Source organism: Parasteatoda tepidariorum, chromosome 5 (genome assembly GCF_043381705.1).
Source record: "Parasteatoda tepidariorum isolate YZ-2023 chromosome 5, CAS_Ptep_4.0, whole genome shotgun sequence".
NCBI classification, from domain to species: domain Eukaryota; kingdom Metazoa; phylum Arthropoda; class Arachnida; order Araneae; family Theridiidae; genus Parasteatoda; species Parasteatoda tepidariorum.
The window spans coordinates 41,454,662-41,478,099 of NC_092208.1; the positions used below are offsets into that span (position 1 = coordinate 41,454,662).

Here is a 23,438-nt window from a genome sequence, read left to right on the forward strand (position 1 = left end):
TTTCCACATTTGACAGAACTTTTTTGGCTTTTCTTCGAAAGTGCAGAATTTTTTAAAACTTTTTATAACCGTCGTTGAACAGCCGACCCAATTGTCAACCAATTGTGTGTTTACGACTACTAATATTCAACTCCGTAACCTTGTAATTTTGAACCAATCCAGAAGACAAGGAAAATTCTGGTTTTTGATTTGTAATGGAAACATGAAGGACATTGTGACAGATTTAACGTGCATCAGTCACCATTTATTACATGGCGAGTCTTCGACCGGAGGGAATCGAACCCACGACCTGTTGTACATAGGCCATGTGGAATACCAACCATCAACCAGGCTATCCCGGTTCAAAAAGTGCCAATTTGTAAAGTACCGTTTAATATTGACTTCTTCAATTTATTATATGGTGGTCAGAATCAAATTTTAGTCGTTCCGGACCAACAGACCTGCGTTGATTTCCAGTTCTGATTCCTATATGCGATTTAGATTTGAAATATTTTCTGATTGGGAAATAAATGACACATCTCGTATTACTATGAAGTAAGACTTTTTTCCCCCAAGTCTGTCTTTCTTCTTTTTTCTTTATCTACTTGCAATTGTAAGCATTGAGCAAAATTAATTTAGTCTCTCGACATGAAATTCGGAAACATAGAAGCATTTTTTTCTGACTTGATTAGATTTTCCTTATTCCAATGAGGCGAACCGGGTTCGAATCCCAGTCGATACGAATTCTGCATCCGGCTTGCACGGACCACAGTACTGATGTGAAATATTCTCAGTGGTAGACGGATCATGGGTTAGTCCCCTTGCCGTCAGGCTAACCGTGGGAGGTTCACGTGGTCTTCCTTTCCATGCAACGCAAATGCGGGTTCGCTCCATCAAAAAGCCCTCCACGAAGGCAAATTTCACCCAATACTCGATCCAGGAGTTCCCTTGTCTTCTGGATTGGGTTCAAAATGTATAACTAATTAAGAAATTTGTCCTTATATAAACTTAATTGAATCTAAAAAATAGTCTCTTTCTTCCATAAATAAACCGTGTATTTCTTTAAAAACGATGTACTCACGACACTGCAATAGATAAAAAAATTTGATTTATAAATCGTTAATTGGTTAATGTGGTGGACTTCTATTGATTAAATTTGATTTATGTTTTTCTAATTTGGTTATATTTAATTTGTTTCGAGAAAATTTATATTTTTGTTTCGAATAATTTAGGAATGATTTGATTTGGCTAATTTAAATTTTTTTTAAATTTTTATAAATTTTATTATTTGATTTTTTTTTTACTATTTTATTTATATTTGATTAGTTACTTCTAATTTGATTTAATTTGATATTTTTTTACTAATTTGATTTAATTTGATTTCTTTTTTACTAATTTGATTTGTTTGACTTAATTTCATGTTATCTGATACATTAATTTAACTATATTATGTCATTATTATAATATATAGAAGTCTTTTTTTTCGCATTTTTTAATTTTATTTTTACTGAAACAATTAATCCTCATACTTTGTTTAAATCTTCAATTAAGCTACGCTATAATAGTCACCTAACATATTTAAAACAAATAACCATTTGAAATGTATTTTCAAGCAGCCATCAATAAAAATTACATTACAAAGGAAATTAACTTCCCAGACAAAGTTTTTGTTAAAACTAATACGCAAATACTTACGTACGATAAGATTTGAATCCCAGTTGTATCTGATATTACTAATCCTCAAGTATGACTTAAAGCTTATTTTTTAAAATAAGGTCATGTTTACTGAACACATTCTTTTTATTCTAAAAGAATTACTTTGTTCTTTGATGACTTTGTTTCATTTTATCTAAAAAAATATATTCAACACTTACTACTTACCACTGATAACTAAGATTTTGTTCTTTCATTGTAGGTAGAACGATTTATTTTCGTTTCAAGGCTCTAGAGACTTTTCAAGATAGGTACTTGTAGAATTCTAAATGAGTAAGTGACTTCTTGTACTTAAATAATGTTTCGAGAATTGTTTTGTTAAAACATTTATTTTTTGTTAATATGGAGCTAAGTTGTTGGGTATTATTTTTTATTGTAAATATCTTACACGGGGTTTTTCATTTAATTATTATATACAGAAGTTTTGCATTGTCTTAATAATTTTTTGAATAGAAGTTATCATTTAGTTTTTTTAAAACATAAGCCTTTTTTAAATTTGCTTCATATTATGTATTTTAAGGCGGCAAAGAGAATTTATTTCTATACCCATCTGAATTTAATACTGATTATTTTTACAAACATGTAACAGTTCCTACTACAAAAATAAACTAAAAAGAATATTTAAAAACTATCATTTTATTTTTTAAATTTATTTATAATTTGACTCTCATATGAGCCATCTGGCTTTTGTACTTAAATTTTATCGCTATTGACAATTATTGCTTAATGTTTTTGTTTTTCTAATTTCGTCTCGTATATACTAAGTCCGACGAAAACTTTTGTCTGCAAAAATACACGCATCATCTTACAGTTATGCAAGGTTCTTTTATAAAAGTAATTAAAAGGGTATTTACCCTTTAACTCCACAGTAATGTTCTAACTTAAATAAACACAGCATACATATTCAAATTTGTAAGGAAAGTATGCGACAGAACTAAACGGTACATTTGATATGTACATTTAAGATTAAATGCTCTACCACTTTTCTTTTTTTATAAAGACACCTTTTGAATCGTTATATAATGGGACCTGTTCTTTCTCAGACAAAATGTTACTTGTAGACCTAATATTTTATTGCCACCTTTATTGCATTTAACTATTTCCTACTATATAGATTCTTAGTGAATATAGTTGCTTATTATTATCATGTACATAATTGCTAATTATTTACATGAGAATAATAATAGGTTGACTATTCAATCTTATCTCAATTATTCACAAGTCACTTGTGAGTGACCGACACTTCCTGCAGTTTGTGAGCCACACCCCTGATTCACGTCTTCTCCTCCCCCCACCTTGATCAATTCACAATATTCCATGCTATTAATCTTTAACATTTATAGATCACACATCATTAAGTCCTACGAATTGGTCTGAGCAGCCCTTCGGGGGTAGACACTGAGATCTTGCATCCTTTGAAAACTTCGAATTCCATGTTCTTATTGGCAAAAGATTATTTTAAATGTAGAAGTTACGCACAGTAATATTGAGATTATTAAAATAAACTAAGTGTACCATTTAAAATGCGCAGAATGAATTTCGCCTTAATTCGCACATAAAATTATTATTTGTAACTTTTTAAATGAATGCAAAAGATTGCTATATCTGTTTTGTATCCAGCTTTTCACTTTTTAAAGTGCTTTTCATATTCTAAAAATTGTTTAGCTAATAATCTTATAGCTTTTTATGTTTCATTTTATAACTGTCGTTGAACAGTCGACCCAATTCTGATTTAACGACTATTAGTTTTCAACTCAGTAGCCTTGTAATTTTGAACCCAACCCAGAGAACAAAAGAACTCCTGGGTCAAGCATTAGGACAAACTAGCCTTCGCTGAGGACTCTTAGATGGAACTAACCAACATTTAAGTTACATGGTGAGAGAAACCATGAAAACCTCCCATGGTTAGCCTGTTGGTAAGGGGATTCTAATGCATAATACGCTACCTCTAAGGGCATTTTCCATCAGCACTGTGGTTGGTGCGAACCGGGAGCAGAATTCGCATCAACCAGTCACCGCTAGGATACGAACCTGAGTCACTAAATTGGGAGACAAACGCTCTCTCCCTTAGCCACCACGACATATATGCATTTATGTTTGTAGATATACTACGATGCACGATGTGTTTTATGGCTTAATTATTGACTAAATGATTTTTTTTAAATAAATGCATAGTTTTGAATTGAGCACGCATGTTAGCTATGAGCAATGTTCTATTTTTAGCACAACATTAAAAAATACCCCATTTTCTGATTACAAAAAAGTTTGAGGAAGAAAAGTGCATTTTTTTGAAAATGAATAAGATAAAACTATTTTAAAGTTTCAACGATATTTGAAACATAAAAAAAAAATTATTAATTTAAACAATATGTACGTAGAAAATATTGGTTTAGTTATTAAAATTTGACACAAAATTTCGCAGAAATTCTCTGAAATGTTCAATTATTCAAATGTCGCAAGCCCACAACATTATTTTGACTTCATAAACTTTAACGTGAAATTGAAAGATTCTCCGTGTTGCTTCTAAAATTAAATTTAGAAAACAAATAACTTTTAAGTGGATAGTTGGATTCTGACTAGAGTTTCCAAAATTAAATTTTACGGAATTTCAATTCAATTATAGAATTTGATTTGTGTTGCATTTACAAACAAGTTTCCCTTTCGTATCTAATTGTTCCAATTCGCCGACCACTTTAAAACAACTACCTTAGAAATTGGATATGTAAGTCATCCACAATATCACGAATATGAAAGATTTGGTTTTCTGCTTGCTTTTGAGAATTTTACCTTTTGTGTTAATTTGGTTTTCAAATAATTTACTTCCTATAACATATAAAATTCATGATGTGTTCAGTTTTTTATTAATATTTTTTGAAATTATTGAAATAAAAAAAGATTGAGTAATAAAAATAAAGAATTAATTCTAGATTATTTTTATTTTGAGTTATTATTATTGAGTTATTATTTGAGATTAAGTACAATTTATTTTGGTTTATTTTTCCTTTTTGTAAACCCAACTGCAGTTATTCTTATATCCCTTTAACGCAGATGAGACACCGGTGTTTTTTTTTTAATATTTTTATGACGCTCTAATTAAGAGCAAAAATATATTTTGGCATTTTTCTTATTTATAATTTTTTTTTAAATGGCGAACATTTGGGTTTTTTGTCCCATTGGCCACAGAAATGCCAGAACTGCTACTCTCTTCTCGTTACCCAGTGGGCACCTGTGGCGAAGCCACGGCGGTGGAGCAGCCACAAACCACACACAACCACAAACCCGTTTATAGGGTGGGTCACATGCACACAAAGAGGAAAGGACATAGAACACAGAGATTTTTTTTTTAATTATAAAAAGCATAATAATTACCAAAACAAAAATCTTTCGGACTTTGGGACATTGGATTATTGGAATTATACTTGTATTAAATTATAAAATCCGAAAAAAGTAGTTAGAAATTTTTTTTCCCATTCATATTAAAATTTTTTTCAATGAATCATTTTGTAAATTAAAGAAATTTCAATAAAGAATAACTTTCTCTTAGATCTAAATAACTGCAAATAAGAGCAAATTTTAAAAATTATTGTTTGGAAGTTAGCTGTGTTTGGAATATTTTGCTTTTGACATGGAAGAAGACACTAATGTTTCATGATGAATTTCATGACCATATTAAAATGCTAAATGTATTTTCCCTTTAATTAGGCCTAAATTGATACAAAAGTAATGAAAAAGTAAAAAAAGTATGCTTAAATAAAAATTCTGCGTCGATGAGATTGCTTTCTTTCTTAATGCTTCTTAAACGTAAAGTTAAGACTTTTAATTTGTATTTTTTTCTTATATGATTATTAGAGTTTGGATAAAAAGCATATGAATCATGTAATGTTTATAACAGAATATTTACGCAATCCAGTTAAAAAGTGCTTAAAACTTTACTATAAATTTTTTTTCTTTAAAATTTAAATTAAAAAATTTTATTAAAATTTTTTATTAAGAAATTTAGGGTAAAACGAAGAAACGTAATCCAAGTTTTATCCAAACGGTTTAAATCCTTAAAAATACTGTAATAAAAACATTTTAATAATACTTTTATAGGGTGCGTAGCGTTTTTAAAAAGTGCTTAAAGGTGCTTATTTTCGATTTTCTTTTTTAAAAGCTCTTAAAGGTGCTTTTTTTCATTGGGTGTTTTTAAAAAGTGCTTAATTTTCCCTTTTTCAAAATGAGATTTTTCCTTTCTCATGTTGATTTTCGCTTCGAATTGTGCAGAAATACTCAGTTCACATTGTTCTATTCAACGTTTGCACAATTAATTCAACCGTATTCGGCGTATTGTCAGTCCGTAGCGTATGAAAAAGCCATTCGTTTTACATGATTCAAACTTTCATGATTTTTGACAGTTGTCAAAAGCAATGCCAAAAGTTTCTTTTTTTAACATGCCGGTTAAAACATGATAAAATCAATTGTCAAAACTTTCCAACCCTGCCTAATTATATATTTTTAAAGTGCTTAAAAATATTTTTTGAGTGCTTGAAAAGTGCTTATTTTTTGTTGATTAATTTGGCTAAAATTATAATTTAGATAAAAACTATTTTAATATTGTTAAACCTAAAAATGCCTCATTACTTTTTCATGAATCTTAAAATCTATATCTTGTTGCAGTGAAATTTAAAACAGTAAAAATTTGAGGAAAATTCGATGTTAAACTTTTTTTGATTTTAGCGAGAAAATTTTTCAAACATCTAAAGTATCAAAGAAATTTGTACTTCAACATTTTAATCTTATTTATTCAATGCTTCAATGTGATTCTATTTAATAAACCTTTATGCACTAGCTTCTTCATCTAAATTTTTATTTCCTTCAACAGAGAGAGAATATAATCGGGGAGTTTGAAAAATTGAAGTATAAAATCTAGACAAAAACGAAACAAAAAGAAAAATATTTACAAAAAAAGTTCATCTGGGTTATAATAAGTAATTCGAGGTTAAACTCTTCATTTCCTTGCCTTTGGGCTTCCTGGGATGGAGAGAGAGATGACACGCCGAAGCATATCAAATTATAATATTAACAGTAATAATTGAAATGACTATGTACACTACTTACAATAATATTTTGACGCAGTGCCATTGGAGAGTAGGAAACTAGAAGGGGTGTCTTATATTATTGATTATTAACTATGTTGAAGATGTTGTTGACATTTGCTGAATCACAATAAAGTGCTTTATTATAGAATTTGGCCTTTTATTATACAATATAGAGTAGAATATTACTTACGTAGTGTCAAACTTTCTTGGATTTTAGCGAGAGATTTTTAAATTATTAAATAATTGGTAAATTTTAATCTTCGTTATTATTTATAAAAATAGACTTTAAACCTTTGCCATAATTTTTTTGTATATATATATGGATTTTTTCTAAAGTTAACGGGTTATATATTCATGGAAACATGTTTAAGGAAATCTCAAATTCTCTACAGTCTGCATAGCATCATCTCGCTGCTTCAAAACTAAAACGACACATCTGCAAACTTGTAATGCCTGCAGATGTGTCGTTTTAGTTTTGAAGCAGCGATCTGTTAAAACGAACCAAGATAGTTAATTTTTCCCACTTTGAATGACGTTCAAGATTTCCTGGCATCCCATTTCCTATTAAAATTCTTGAATAATAGACTGGACTGACCAATTTTACGTGGCTTTTTTTATGATGTAACTGCTAGCAAAACTAAGACTCGAATGGCCAAACAACAAGACCCTGATTGAGGTGTCCTTAGTTTGCTAAATGCTAATTTGAAATATTGTGAAGAACTATAAAACGTCAGGGTTGAATGGTCTGACATGGTTTTCTTTTTCTAGGAAAAAAGTTATGGATGTTACATTCACGTAATATTTAGTTAGCATTATTTCAAAATTCAAGAAGTTTTTTTTTCCTCAAAAAATTTAATTTTGATTTTTTTTAAAAATTTTTTTAACCTAATATCTAAAATTTCTGTCTAGAATAAATATATCAATCTCGTTTGGTACAATTTTTAAATACCTAATCTCCGAAAACTTATTGAATACTTTTTCAGTAAAATATATATTTTTTTATTGATCGCATAAAAATGTTTAAGTTCCATCTCGACTCGGCACAATAATTCTTTTACCATATGAATGAAATTGGAACAGATATTTTTTCGCTCCAAAATTTCTTCCACATCAATGCAAGATTCATCATCAAAAAAAAAAAAAGAAAANTAAAGTTAACGGGTGTTCATGGAAAAATTCATGGAAATAAGTTTTTTAAGAAAATCTCAAATTCCCTACAATCTGCATAGCATTATCTGTTAAAACGAACCAAGATAGATACTTTTTCCCGTTTGAATGACGTTAAAGATTTCTTTGCATCCCATTCCCTATTAAAATCCTTGAATGAAAAAAAATGGACTGACCAATTTTACGTGACTTTTTTATGATGTAGCTGCTAGCAAAACTAAGGCTCGAATGGCCAAACAACAAGACCCTGATTGAGGTGTCCTTAGTTTGCTAAGTGCTAATGCTAATTTTAAATATTGTAACGAACTATAAAACGTCAGGGTTGAATGGTCTGACGTTTTCCTTTTCAAAAAAAAACTTATGGACGTTACATTCACATAATACTTAGTTAGCATTATTTCAAAATTCAAAAAGTTTTTTTTCCTCAAAAAAAATTTTTTTTTTAATTTTAGCCTAGTTATAATTTATCTGTCTAGAATAAATATATCAATCTCGTTTGGTACAATTTAAATACCTAATCTCCGAAAACTTATTGAATACTGTTTCAGTAAAATAATATTTTTGTTTATTGATCGCATAAAAATGTTTAAGTTCCATCTCGACTCGGCACAATAATTCTTTTACCATATGAATGAAATTGGAACAGATATTTTTTCGCTCCAAAATTTCTTCCACATCAATGCAAGATTCATCATCAAAAAAAAAAAAAGAAAAGAAAGAAATTCGTGAATCATTGGCTGTTGGTACGTTCCATACAAATTTGGCTCAAGCATAATGTTCGAATAACTTCTTTTCTGAGGGAGAGCAAGTGTCAGTACGAGTGAATTGTGAGCATCGTCTGTAATTCTTTAGAATTCCTAAAATATAGTGCTTGAAAGGGTAAATAAAATCTTGGGATGTTGCCAACTGTAAGAAGTAATGTTTTTATTTTTACAGAAAGAGGAAGATTTAAAAGCAAAGAATAAGTTTGAGACGTTTTTGAGGTTGACTTGTTTTTAAATTCAGCGATCCAGTATCAGTATGCAGAGAATGAGGAGAAATATAGAGAATTTATTTGCATCTGAAGTTACAACTCTTTTGTACGGAATTTTTTCTTTCTTTTCTCAATATGTTTATGGGTGTTCTTTTTTTTTCGCACGTTTATAATACATCCATAATGGAAACAATCTTTATGTTGGGAAAGGAAGTCTAGTGAATTTATGAGACATTTAGTTTGCATCTTCTCTATATGCTTGTTAACATTTGGATATATTTGTTTTTATCAATACAATACGTCGATCGAAATGCTCTTCCTTTTAAAAATTCTGTAAACTGGTACAACATATTGAGAAAAGTCTTTGCGCGATAACATTATTAGTATATTTTTGAGGTTGACTCTTTTTAAAATTCAGCGATAGAGTGTCAATAGATATGTATGAGATTAGAAAAAACCTTTTGATTTATTTCCCTCCAGGCTTGCAGCTCTTTGAAATTTTTTTTCCTTCACTTTATTAGATTTTCTATTTTTTTGCACGTTAATACTATTTTAAAAATTCTTTGAGTTTGTAAAGAAATTTAGAGTATTTATGAGACACTTAGTTTGCCCTTTTTTTAGCTTATTTAATATCTGACTGTATTTATTTTTGAATCATTATACCTCGACTAGGGTGACTTATATAATACTTTTACTATTCTGACTAATTGGATGTTTCATGTCTTTCGCAGCTGACTTGTTTTGAATTTCAGCTATCTAGTATCTATAGATATCTAAATGATGAAAAGAAATATTTACATATAAAGTTACAACTCTTTGCTTCGATCTTTTTCTTTTTCGGTATATTTGAGAATTCGAGTTGTTACATGTTCACGTGTTCTTTTTCGCATGTTACTCACTACATTCAGATAAGAAAAATTCATTAAAAGTTGGGGAAAGAATTTTAATGAATTTATGAATTATTTAGTTTGCCTCGTTTCTGCTCATTTGTTCACATCTGGATAAATTCGTTTTGAAATCAATATCTTACAGAAGTGTCTTATATGATTAAGCTAGTTGTCATTTTTATTTTAAATATTGTAAATAGTAAACTTGTAAAATATATACTGCTGAGAAAATTGTGACAGTAACACCATTCGTGGGTTACGTTGAATATTGTCTGAAGTTGGAGTGGTTAAGTTTGGAATAAAAATATCTTGTTAGCAAAAAATAACGAGTATGAACTACAAAAAAATACAAAATAAACTGAGAAGTATGGTATTAAAGTTTCGGACATTTTTATTTCATAAATGATACTCTTTTTATATTTAATTTGAAAGAGAGTAAATACACGTACGCTCTCAAAAAAATCAGTACAGCGTTGAACCTTAAACCCCGTACTTAGAATTCGTAGAAGTACAGTGTGATTCGGCAAGCAAGAATCGTGCTATTTTTCTTTTAAAACTCTTCAATTTTGTTAAACATATTTTTGGAACGACGTCTCTTATCCTGGGATTCCACCCTGGATCGTCTCCGATGAAGCGACCCAGGTTCAAATTCAGCTGATTCCTAATTTATTCGAATTCTGCTCTCAATTAGCACCGACTGTACTGACGTAAAATAATCTTGACGAATCATGTTTTACAATTCTCTTTGCCGACAGGCTAACCGTGCGAGGTTGTTGTGGTTTTCTACTTCATGTGACGCAAATGTGCATTAGTTTCATCAGACAATCTTTTTATTAATTGTTAGTTTGTCCCAGTGCCTAATGCTGGAGTTCTCATCTTCTGGGTTGTTTTCAAAATTATAAAGTTACGAAGTTGAACATGTATTTCTTCTAAACCTAAAAATTGGTCGGTTGCTCATCACCGCGGTTATAAAATGAAAAATTTTTAGAAAATTCTTATAATCGTAGTACAATTGGTGATAATGAGGTTAAAATCTTATGAATGACCGTAATACAATTTGTGATAATAATGTATTAAAATCTTAATTTTTTGTGATTTACGTTGAAATTTGTTAAAGCTTGGATGAAAATAAAACTGATTTTAAAAGAAACTGTGACGCGAGTTTTACTTTAAAAATAAACTAGGATTTTAAAAACTAAACTCCGAACAATTTTATGGCTCATAGATTATGCAACTAAGCCACTTTTACAAGAAAAATAATTTAAAAACGCGTTCATTCTATTAAAAATTGACTCAACGTTGAACCATAATATCAATACTTCGAACCCATAATATGTTAGCGACTTGCCACTACATAGATAAGGTGCAAAATTTAATCATTTTCACAGAAAATAGTTTCATAAAAACGGACCCTTCACAAAATAATTTATCTTTTAGTCGGACCCTTCACAAATTTGTTTATCTTCATTGTTTTATTAATCGAATAAACCTTTCCCAGGAAGGGGGAGTGGGGTACTAAATTTTGTCTTCGGCAGACGCTTCTTCCTTTATTCGTCCGAAATGAATATTCTGCGTTCAGCAGTATAGGCTAAATACCAAATATTTATATGTTGCATCGCTAATTTAGTAGCTGCGATTGCTGTTTATTTTTTAAAATTTAATTTTATTAATTATAATTTTACAGTGTTGAACATAATCTTGTATGTCTTTACAATTTAAAAACTCCTTGAAAAAGTTTTTTTGCAGTAACGGACTCTTATTTGCACAAATTTGAATTTTCACCAGGGTTCGCAAAAGCGGACCCTGGTTGAAAGAATGTGACATAACGTTTATTTTATATTCACAATTTACGAGTCATTTTTTCACAATTTTACGAAAACGGACCTTTCACAAAATGTCTGGACAGACCCCTGATAACAGTGTTGTAGTTAAATGTTTTTAAAATATATTTTATTACTGAAAATCAAAATTTATCGTATTTGACAAATTATAAAATCCAATATCAGTAATTCGATTTTTTTTAATGCTTATAACGTAGTTTTTTTAATTTATTTTTAAAAAATATATTTAGATATTTAAGAAAAATGGTGATCATGTTTGTGGTAAATAAATTGAAAATAACCTTTTTGAGAATTTTTGTCTCATCGTCACACAATCGAAATATTTTTCAAAATCCATTTTTATTACCTCTGATTAATGCATCTCAAATTTATGCCAGATGTATTATGCCAAATTGAAATTACCCAATTTTTTTATTCGATTATATTCAAAAAATTATTCACTAAAGTATTTTTTTTTTTAATAAATCTGTAGGCATTTCACGACTTTATAATATTTTGGAATAACATCCCGCATATAATTCTTTCCCAGTTTATAGCTACAGTGTCGTAAATTGCAAATTTTGCAGCTTCAATTTCGCTTTCCCTGCGAAGCGGAGCCATTTCCACATAATATATTATCTAAAATTGCGCTGATAAAACTCTACCTTCAACACCTTTTGATATTTTCCATTGTTATCTGCTCCCGCAAGACGGTCGTAAAAATAACGTCAGAGTTGAATGTCAGTGACGTTTTCTACAAGACATAGTTATTGCTTACGTGTTACTTCAATACGACATCCTGTACGGAAACTGATAATAATCCCTCAGCTTTACCGTTTCTCTTTTGACTTAACGAAGCTACTAATGCGATTTTTCTCTCCTATTTATTTCCCCTTTTTATCGGCGTCTTCTTTATGCTATCGCTTTTTGAGAGTAATGATTGTGTAACTTGTTATTTTTAGAATCATTTTTGCATTATTTGTAAAATATTTTTCTGTTTGTAATTTATCTGAGTTTTTTTTTATGTCGAAATGAACCCTATCTGGTTTCAGAAATTTTGCAAGAAATCAAAGTTTAATTTCGGTTTTTTTTTTCTTCTGGTGGTTCCAGAACGGACAGAATTCCTTAATTGATTAACAACTTGATTATAATTCAGTTTTTAAGTTTTTTAATCATGAGTGATTTTTATGCTAACCGGTATTTATTTATTAATGTAAAAATAAATAAACGGAAGAACTGCTCTTAGTATCTGCCCTTGCACTAGTTGTATTTATTAAAATTTATAAACAAATAAAAATAATTTTGCTGTTTTTATTACTCATTATGTATTTAAATAATGCTAACCAATTAATAGTTAGCTGAATCAGTCTTAGAATGAATCAGGCTAATTATTAATCAGTTTCAGAGGCAGTAAATCGTCGTTGTTGTTTTCACAAAATTAATCTGTTAAGGATAAAGAACGCAGAATATTTTAATTGGCTCATTATAGGCTGGTGTGATGCTTATTAACAGAGTAGGTGTTGTAAATAGATTGATTTTTTAAGACGGTGAAAGGTTTGTTGAGTTTATAATTAAAATTAAAGTGAAAAATCAGAATTATGGCAGTGGAATGAAGATTAAGCTTGACACGTTCAAAAATAATCAACCGGTTGATCTCGCTGCATTTTCTTAGACACTGGTCTGCCATCTGGTAGTAGTAATAAGTAAATTTGGTTTAGTAGTAGTAAACCCAAAAATTGGGTCGAATGTTCAACAACGATTATAAAATAAAATTAATGAAATTGGTTAGCGATTCAAAATCGAATTGCTGCTCCATACAAATAGTTCTTTCAAAAACAAAGCACAGGAGTAGCGCTATTGGGAGCAAAGCACAAGCGAATTTTAAAGCAAAATACCTTTTATATCTTTGCAACAAAGAAATGTATTAAACAGTCGAATTAAAATGAAATGCCATATAGTAGTATTATTAAAAGAAAACGATGATTTTTTTTCTTCAAATTCTATTAACGCAAATAGACAGTGCTATCTCTATAATTAGAATATTTCGATTAACGGAAGTAGATGCGGTGTCTCTATTAATTATCTTGAATAATCGGAGTCCTACTTTAATATTTATGGAGAGCATATATGCCCACTCGACGAAATAACAAAAAAGGAACATCTGAGTGCGTAGGCAGAATTGCTATGGTCATAAATGCCTTAAGAAAGGAGGTTGCATTACAATCAAGCATTTGATTTAGTGTAAATCTAGTATGTATTGTTTATTTCCCTTCTAAAAATGCATTTTGAAGGTTTTTTTTTCTTTTTTTTTACAGATGAACTCATTATCTGTAGCATAGTAGAGACAATGATACCTTTGCATTTCTCTTAATTTTATTTCTGGCAGCATAAATGAAGAGATCATTTGATATTGTAGCTTTATTTGTTGTCATATTTGTCTCGAAAAGCAAATAACCGTAATACTAAGCAGAAAAGTGTTACTTATTTAAACTATCTATAATCTGCAAATTTTTTAGTAAATACATTTTCTGTTGGGATGTAACGTAAATTTTAATTTTGATCAAAGTTTTAAGAATTTTGCCCCGAATCTCTATATTTTGTATATATATATATTTTTTTTTTCAATACTAGGAGACTCCGCTTCTTGCTCGATGTGCTCACCAACTCTTTGAATTTTTTCTTATTCGTTATTTTTTTCCTTAAAAATTGATATTTTTCAACAAAAATAATTTTGTTTGCAAAATGATAATTTTTTTATTTTTTAATTTTTTTTAATTTTTTTATTATTTTTTTTTAATTTTATGTTAGAACATTTTTTTAAATAAGTTAAGAGCCATTATTTTGAATTTCTATGTGTGATAGTTGTATTTTTTTCATTAACTTAATTTTCTTTTACATTGAAGTAGGTTTAGGAAAAAAATTAATGCTGTGCAAGTTTGAGTTCCTAAAAAACTTTTCCCTCCCCTGTAGAAAATTTGAAAGTGTAAGGTCGCTCAAGGGCATTTTTTAAAAAGTGAACTATAAATAAGTTTTAAAGGGTTTATCTAAAGAAAGCAACAATACCCTAAGGTTTTGTTTTGCTATATTAGTGTATCGCTGCCTAGTTATGGAAATACACTAGTTTGCATGAGGCTGTGTCGATTTTCAGAGTTATGCTCTGTCGAAGTTAGTGAAAAATTTAGTTTTCCGCGTTTTCTGTCCTGAAAATCTTTGTTAAACAACAAACAGTACCTCAATTTCTTTTCTGAATATTAAAGTGGACTTTTAAGACAAGCTTTGTGATCCAGCACTTTTCTGGGATATTGATGCTTTTGATGATCCATTCAAATTTTCAAAAAATCCTAAGTCCAACTTTTTTTTTATTTAGCTTAAAACAGCATCGTCGCTCAAAAAAACTGACTATATCATCTTGTAGGTAAATGTATCTAACAAGCGGAAAATAAAAATCAATGGGACTATTAAATACGGTGATATGATCTCAGATCTCGGGGTTTCAATCATAACAAACGCCGTTTAACATAATATATATTTAATAACAAAAGGATGATGATAATGGTACAGTGTCATGGAGGATACTGATTAGAAAACTAATGATTTTACATTACTGCGCAGAGCGCCATCTATTGAGTTTTAGAAATTATAATTAATATGGAGAAATATTATTAACAGGCACCTCGTCCCATTTTCATAAAAAAACCAAAGTTGCATAAATGCTTCTTTCGCGAATAATGAAGAATTCGCAGAAATGTTGTATGTTAGAAATCACGTCCCTCCTCCTTTTTGAGACAGTCAAGATGGAACAAATAATCATGGAACAAAATATTCATGGAACAAAAAACACTGAGGCGTTATGACACAAAACACTGAAGAAAAAATTGGTTTCCTGTATACTACCGTAAAGTACGATTAGAAATGAAAATAAAACATCAACTGTTATATATCGTTTATTATTGACTTATTTCTTAGCGTAACTTAGTTACGCTTTTAAAATCAAATTTAGGTCTTCTAAAAAATCGACATCTACTGAGACAAGGGCGTTTTTTTCCTACAAGATCTCTTCATTCTTTTACCAGTAATCATCTTCGTCCAGTATTAGAATCTTTTCGCCTTTTGTTCAAATCTAATACATTTTACATTCGCATCACTGTTTCAGATATCAAACTATTCCTTCAGGATACCTCACTTTATTAAATAAAATTTCAATCTGATTAAATTAAACTGAAATCACTTTTATTTCTGACTGTGGATCTTATAACTTCGGGAACGTTTTATTTTGCTTCTTCATTTATTAAAATTATTTCTTTCCTGATAAAATTTTGTATTTTACCCGATTGAATTTTTAGGACAACATTTTTTTCATCTCTTCCTGTATATATCGTTCCAATGCACAGAGGGCCAGCATTCAAGGTTTCGTGGCCAAAATGAGTATTTCGATAAAATTTATTTCAAAACTTAGGTTTTTTTATTTAGGATTTTCATGTGCAGGTAAATTGAATTCATAGTCGAAATTTTGAAATGCACTAAAAATTCCAAAAAACAAACAAAATGGCTGCTGAAATATGGCGAGCAAAAATAAAATAAAAATAATATAGCACGTTTAAATAACTAAATATAGTAATGAAAATATAATAGTTTTCGTAATTTTATATTAAAAATGAAGAGCAAGTTATATTTCCAAAGTAATATTGCAAAATAACGCGAATTAATAACAAAATAACGCGAAAACATGAAGAGAAAAAAAACAATTTTTGTTTTTCGGTATATTTAGTCCACCTTTGCAATATGGGCAAAATGGGGCAGGTTTTTTCGAAAGAAGAAACATCAAAGAAGACAACAAAAAAAAAGTTTAGCTAATTACCTCGTGGAAATTTTTGGAGATAAGTTTCGAAAGTGATTCAAACATTATATAATGTCAAATGATAAGATATAAACTTTAAGTTTGTCAAGAGTATTAACTAATCCAGTGGTCGGCAAACTTATTAGCCAAAGAGCCAAATATGAACATTACAACAATTTTTAAAAAAATTGGGAGNGTGACAATAATCCTAAAAGTTCTTCTTTAGGGCCAGAATGAGACATAAATCTTACAGAAAGTGAAACTTGCGTATCATTATGTCACAAGACTCGTCAACTGCAATTGATTAAGCCGAAATAAATTTCAGATCTTCAATATGCTGGGTGGTTATATTCGAATACATTTTAATTGTTCTATCTTTAATGGTTTTGGCAGACAATGGTACCTCTTTAACTGTTTTCAGAATATCTGCTTTGTTCTTAAAATCCCGAAATAGCTCTTCGGATTAATTTATCAAAATGAGATGCAATTTTTTTCTTACCAATTTTTTTTTAAATGAAAATATTATTGCGCCTTCTGTGCATATTTGTGCCAGAGCCGCACTTAAGGAGCCAAAGAGCCACATGCGGCTCTGGAGCCGCACTTTGCCGACCACTGAACTAATCCAACAAATTGAAAAAATTGTACTATAATTTCAGACTAATTACTCTGATAAAAATGTAACAGAAAGGTGAAATTCCTATGTATATTTCTCAAATATAAATTTATAAGTTACATTTAAAAAAAATAAATTTTAACATATTTTTCACTACATTGTACTCTTGTCGGTTCGAAAAGTAAATTATAATGTTTGGAATGATTATGAATACTTAATTTGGGCGATATTAAAGCTGCCTGAACATATTTTAGTTGAAATTTAATTTTTGACTTTTGGCCAAAGATCATGGTCTTCTGACCCACTATGCAATGACATGCAGAATTCTGGATGTTGTTACTGCCCTTCGGTTTTTTGAAAGTTAAATATGTAAAGCAAAAATTCATTTTGTTAGATTATAAATCTAATCTTTTTTGTAAGAATAGCTTATATTTTTTATCAATATTCATATAAAATTTGCTTAGTGAATTTTTCAGAGGTTACGGCCATTATCATTATGTACGCTTTCCTGCCGAGTATATCTTTTATGACCATATTACCGGTAATTAGTTCAATTTTAATTTTAGTCCATCAGATTTTTATTCAGTCGATTCTAATACTCTTTTTGTATAATGATGATTCCATTATAATTTTTATTAAGTATTAAGAAAAAAGACTAAATAAATTATTTGCAATTTTTATACACTTAGAAATACAATTGTATTTTCAAAAGACATGTGACCACTTTTTTCCCATGCAGCAGCATATGTGATTCATAATATCCAGACTTCTTTGTTAGGGTTGGCGCCGTAATAAGTAATCATCAGACCGAATGAAGATGCTTTAAAATCTCGAAATATTTATTAAATTTAATTATATTTTGATTTCATGAAGACATTTTACTGCGCTGTAAGGATTCATTGTATAAATAAAGGTTACATTTCTAACTAATTAATTAACCATAATATATACGCGAAGTGATTCTTTTATTATGTGAAAAAGATTATTGGATGTTCTCGTCTGTTAAGAAGGGCTAATCTACTAATAAAATATAATTCCTTTTTGGTTTCGGTTTAAGATCTCGTTAATTCTATTAAGCTATTTTAGATGTTACAAACATATCATTTTATTTAAGCAAATAAGCTTGCAATCTTACTTAATCAAGTAAATCTCAAAGCTTGCATCCGAGATTTGCTTGAAAGAAGTTATATCCTTTTACCCTGTTTATAAAGGTGGTACAGTTACAGTTCAGAAAATATTATATATAACATTCTTAGATTTTTAAAGTAAGGCGTGACAATTTCTCATAGCCCAGGACTATCCATTTAATAACGTATGTAATTTTGAAGAAAAAACAAAAGTAACTTAGAGGTTTTAAATGCATGACCAAACGAATGCCTCAGTGATTTCCCTTTCATCTTTATGTATTTTAATTGAAGATATTCTTATAAATTCCTTTATTTTAGCTTATTTTGATAAGAGAAGCTAAATTAAAAAAAAGTTAGATTTTTGATTGTTTGGAACAGTGGTGCGCAAACTTTTTTCGACCGCGACCCCTTTTGTAGAGAGAAAATTTTTGGCGACCCCTAGAGATAAATGTTCACAAATACGATGTATATTTCGAGCATTNGAAGCTAAATTAAAAAATGTTAGATTTTTGATTTTTTGGAAGTTTGAAAATCTCAGGAATGTGTTTGGTAACAGAGTTTGTCCTAAGAGTGAACTTTAATATTGCAGTAAGGAAATTAAAGGGGTGTTGTTATTTAACAAGGATTTTCTGATCATTAAATGCAAAAAACTAAATTTTTCAATAACTTGGACAGAGCACACCTCTGAAAAACAACAATGCCCCATGGAAATAAATGTATGTTCATTACTAGGCAGCGATACACTAATAAAATAGCAAAACAAAACTTAGGGGGGTTGTTGATTTCTTTAGATAAATCCCTTCATCTTTATATTTCGCTTTTAAAGAAATTACCTTGAACTTTCAAATTTTCTAGAGGCGAGGGAAAAAATTTTTAGGAGTTTAAACTTACCCGGCATCGATTTTTCACTTTGATAATACTTTGATACCAAAAAATCAAGCCAATCAAAAAATACAACTATCAAAATTTCAGAATTTCTTCTAATTTTCAAAATATTGGCTCTTAATCACCACGAAATGAAAGGACTTCCCAGCTTTGAAAAACTGCTTTTATTTTTCTTAAAATAAATTTTTTGTACTTTAAAAAATTTTAATGTAAATGATAAGATTTATATCCGGCAACTTCTAACCATTTTCTCTTTCTAATTTTTTGTTAAAAGTGCGAGCTCTTAAAATAAAAATCTGAAGAGAGATAACTAAACCAATAAATAGTTATTATTTAAAGCAAAAGAGTGTTTAAAATTCGCGAAAGAAGCATTTAAATTTCAATACATTTCAAACAAATTTGAATATTTATTTTTTTTATAACCGTCGTTGAACAACCGAGCCAATTTTTGGGTTTACGACTACTAAAGTTCAACTCCGTAGCCTTGTAATTTTGAACCCACTAATCCAGAAGNGTTGTTTTTCCTTCCAAATTTTTGCAACATAAAAACGTTTCTGTTATATGTTCATTAAAAATAAACCTAACGTAAATAATTAGTTGTGACATTTTAGTAATATCGGTAGTCTCGTCCAGTTGTAAAGCAAATACAGATGAATTTTGTATGCGTTTTATGACTTCTGACTCGATATTTCGTGACATTTCGGAAATCCAATTGCAATTAAACAGTGAGTGATGGCGCTTCACTCTTTATATGTACACTGTATTGTATGCAGCATGCAGGGATAATGCATTTCATAAAAATTTGGCGACCCCCAAAAATCTTCTGGCGACCCCCACAGGGGTCGCGACCCCTAGTTTGCGCACCACTGGTTTGGAAGTTTAAAAATCTCAGGAATGTGTTTGGTAACAGAGTTTGTCCTAAGAGTGACCTTTAATATTACAGTAAGGAAATTAGGGGGGTGTTGTTATTTAAGAAGGATTTTCTGAGCAGGAAACGCGAAAAACTAAATTTTTCAATAACTTTGACAGAGCACAACTCTGACAAGCAACAATGCCCCATAGAAATGAGTATATGTTCATAACTAGGCAGCGATACACTAATAAAATAGCAAAACAAACTTTAGGGGGGTTGTTGCTTTCTTTAGATAAATCCCTCCATATTTATATTTCACTTTTAAAGAAATTATCTTGAACTTTCAAATTTTCCAGAGGGGAGGGAAGAAATTTTTAGGAGCTCAAACTTACCCAGCATCGATTTTTCACTTTGATAATACTTTGATATCAAAAAATCAAGCCAATCAAAAAATACAACTATCGAAATTTCAGAATTTTGTCTAATTTTCAAAATTTTGGCTTTAATTACCACGAAGTGAAAGGACTTCCTACCTTTGAAAAACTGCTTTTATTTTTCTTAAAATAAATTTTTTGTACTTTTAAAAATTTTAATGTAAATTATCTGGCAACTTCTAACCTTTCTCTCTTTCCACATTTTTGTTAAATCAACTAAAGTGCGAGCTCTTAAAATAAAGATCTCGAAAGAGATAAATAAACCAATAAATAGTTATTATAAAAAAGCAAAAGAGTGTTTAAAATTCGCGAAAGAAGCATTTAAAATTTGCAATAACTTTCGAACAAATTTACAAATTTGAATTTTTAGCAAAATTTGAATTAAATTTAAAAAAAAATGGTCAAATTTTAACCTGGTAGTTGCTTTTTTCGGTTTTCAGAGCGACCCACACATTATTTGCTAACAATTTACATTTAATAAATAATTCGTGAATTAATTTTCGAATATAAATTTTTTTTCCAACCATCCCTATACACCTTCGGAATTTAAAATTCTTAATTGTTGTAGTATCTGTGCGGCAAAGCAAAATTTTTCATTAAGTTAAACACCCAAAACAGCTGTGGCGATTTATATTTTTTAGTGTAAAGGAGAAAGCAGTTTTCAAGAAGATAAAAAAAATTTCGAGTTGATTTCATGACATTTAATATTACAATACGAAATACTAATGAAAAATTGCAGCTAGAGAATTACTCAGGCAAAAATATATTTCGTAGACGAGTTATTCACATTAGTGAAGTTGAATTCTTGTAAAAACATTTGATATACATTTAAAAAATTAAAATCTTTTAGTTTGTAATTTTTAACTATTCCTAAAGCCTTCGAATATTTGTTATACTTCCTCCGTTGCGTATTTCCCAGGAAAAATATTTTACTTTTATAGAGCGAAAGTTCGATTTAGTGTTGACGGTTTAATTATCGTTTTCTTCACGTCTGCATGTTTCTCTCATTTGGTAAGAAATAAAGAATATTATTCTTTCCTTTTTCTTTTTTTTTATGCTGCTTTTATTTTCTTTAACTATGCAGTTAAATCAATATTTTGACGCGAAGAGAAAGTTTTCAAAATATTTTTTTTCATCTTCGTTTTTTGTGCAACTATTTTTTGTAATATTTTGTAAAATCCATATTCTGCCCTAGTAATTTAAAGTAGTGAATTTTTTCATTGAACTTGACTATCTGAGGAAAGTAATGAGGTTGAAATATTAACAAATAAAGTGATAATATCATTTATAACCTGAATTTTCTCATATGAATATTAAATCAAATAATTGATATATTAACATTGTTTTTTATTTAATTATTTTATTTAACATTTGCCCTTTTCGCAACTTACTCGATATCTGTTTTATTTTAACAAGATTTTATTGATCGAATATTTCTAATGTATCTTGGAATTATTTTAAGATTCGAATTTGAAATATTTAGCTTTAGAACTTTGTTCCCACAAAACTTTAAAAAAACAAACAAATTTAACTTTACCACATTCAGAAAAATTATTTTAAAAATAAGCTCTTTCGTCTTTTGAATTGTTTTATACTTGGTCATTCTGTGGGTTTTAAATTTTGATTTACTTTCTTTGCATTGTTTAATTCTTTTACACCTGTTAAATATTTGAAGCAGAGGATTTCAAATCCTAAAGGAGGCGCCATCCAAAGGGATAGGATAGATTAACAATGATACATGGATTAACCCATCACATGTATTAACCCATTACTACGCACATGTATTAACCCTATACATTAATCCACTACTGCGTACATGAATTAACTCACTATGGCTCACATTGGTAAAACCACTACTGCGTACATGGATTAACCCATTTCTGTGTACATGGATTGACTCATTGCATTTACCCATTACTACGTACATGGATTAATCCCTTACATTAACCCATTACTTCTTACATGAATTAATCCATTACATTAACCAATTACTGCGTGCATGGATTAACCCATTACTGACTGCTGTTGCGGAAACGCAACATTTTGTAATGACGTAAAACTCATCTTTATGTGGAAAATTGTAAGATGTTCATTTGTATGTAACTGTTAATATGCACATTACCTAATTAACCTGCAGAATTACTAGGTGATATGTTAAAAGTGCAGAGTCAAGAGTTTTCCACAATTTATCTAGATAATGTGCGCGTTAACTGTCTCCGTAACATTAAATTTCAAAAATTTGTTTATTTCTCAATAATACAATCAAGGAGTTTCTTTATCTTAATTATCCCTTACATTTCTTAATCAATACAATCAAGCAATCAACTAATTTGATTGCTTGGTTGTATTGATTTGATCCTTTAAAAACCGAAAAATAAATAAATGACATGTTAATTTCCTTCATTCTTTGTATTATCTTTTTCTTAAGTGGTTGATAATTGATTCTGTCAACTTATGTGTTGACGTTAGTTAGTTGAATATTTATATGGAAAAAAATAAATGTTTATTTAAGCGTACAAAAACGCTGCTGTTGTTTTAACAAAGATCTTATTTTTCCTTTACCGAGTGCCAAGTAGGCAATGTGCAGATTATCTAGGTAGATTTCAAATTACCTGGTTAATTTGAGAAATGAAACAATTTTTTGGTTCTTTAATGGATCACTCTAGTTAATCTACGCAATGGCTAGATAATCTGTAGAAAAATTGTAGTGGTAACCGACTAATTTGATAACTTTTAGTGCAGAGTAACAGCTTAGTTCTAATATATGCAGTCACCTAATTTAATACCAAATTATTGAAATTTATATAATACATACACTGTGATCAGGACGAATGTGTTATTTTTTTTAAACAATAAATTACAAGAACGTAACAATTGAGTTGACAAATTTAATCGTATAGAAAAAAAGTTCGTGTTAATATTGGCTCTTCCTGGAATAACTGGTTATCTTATAAAATAATTCAGTTGAAGAAATGCTATAACGATTTATAAGCAATGGTGAATGATAAAAAAAAAATTATAAAAATTGTTAGGTTCGAAAAATTGCACAAACTTTTAAAACTAAAGTGGTTA

The 23,438-nt window shown here is 29.4% G+C and overlaps 1 protein-coding gene across 2 annotated transcripts in view; it reads left to right on the forward strand.

Annotated features, from left to right (window-relative positions):
* The window catches only part of LOC107439155 (polypeptide N-acetylgalactosaminyltransferase 13), a 316,714-nt gene that overhangs the window by 87,269 nt on the left and 206,007 nt on the right, over positions 1-23,438 (forward strand). The window contains exon 2 of one of the 2 annotated variants that reach the window (XM_021148903.3): positions 1,895-1,965. The exons of the other annotated variant lie outside the window; for it this stretch is intronic. The gene's annotated coding sequence lies outside the window, so the exon portion shown is untranslated. The remainder of the gene's footprint in view (positions 1-1,894; positions 1,966-23,438) is intronic. 2 annotated transcript variants of the gene reach the window in all.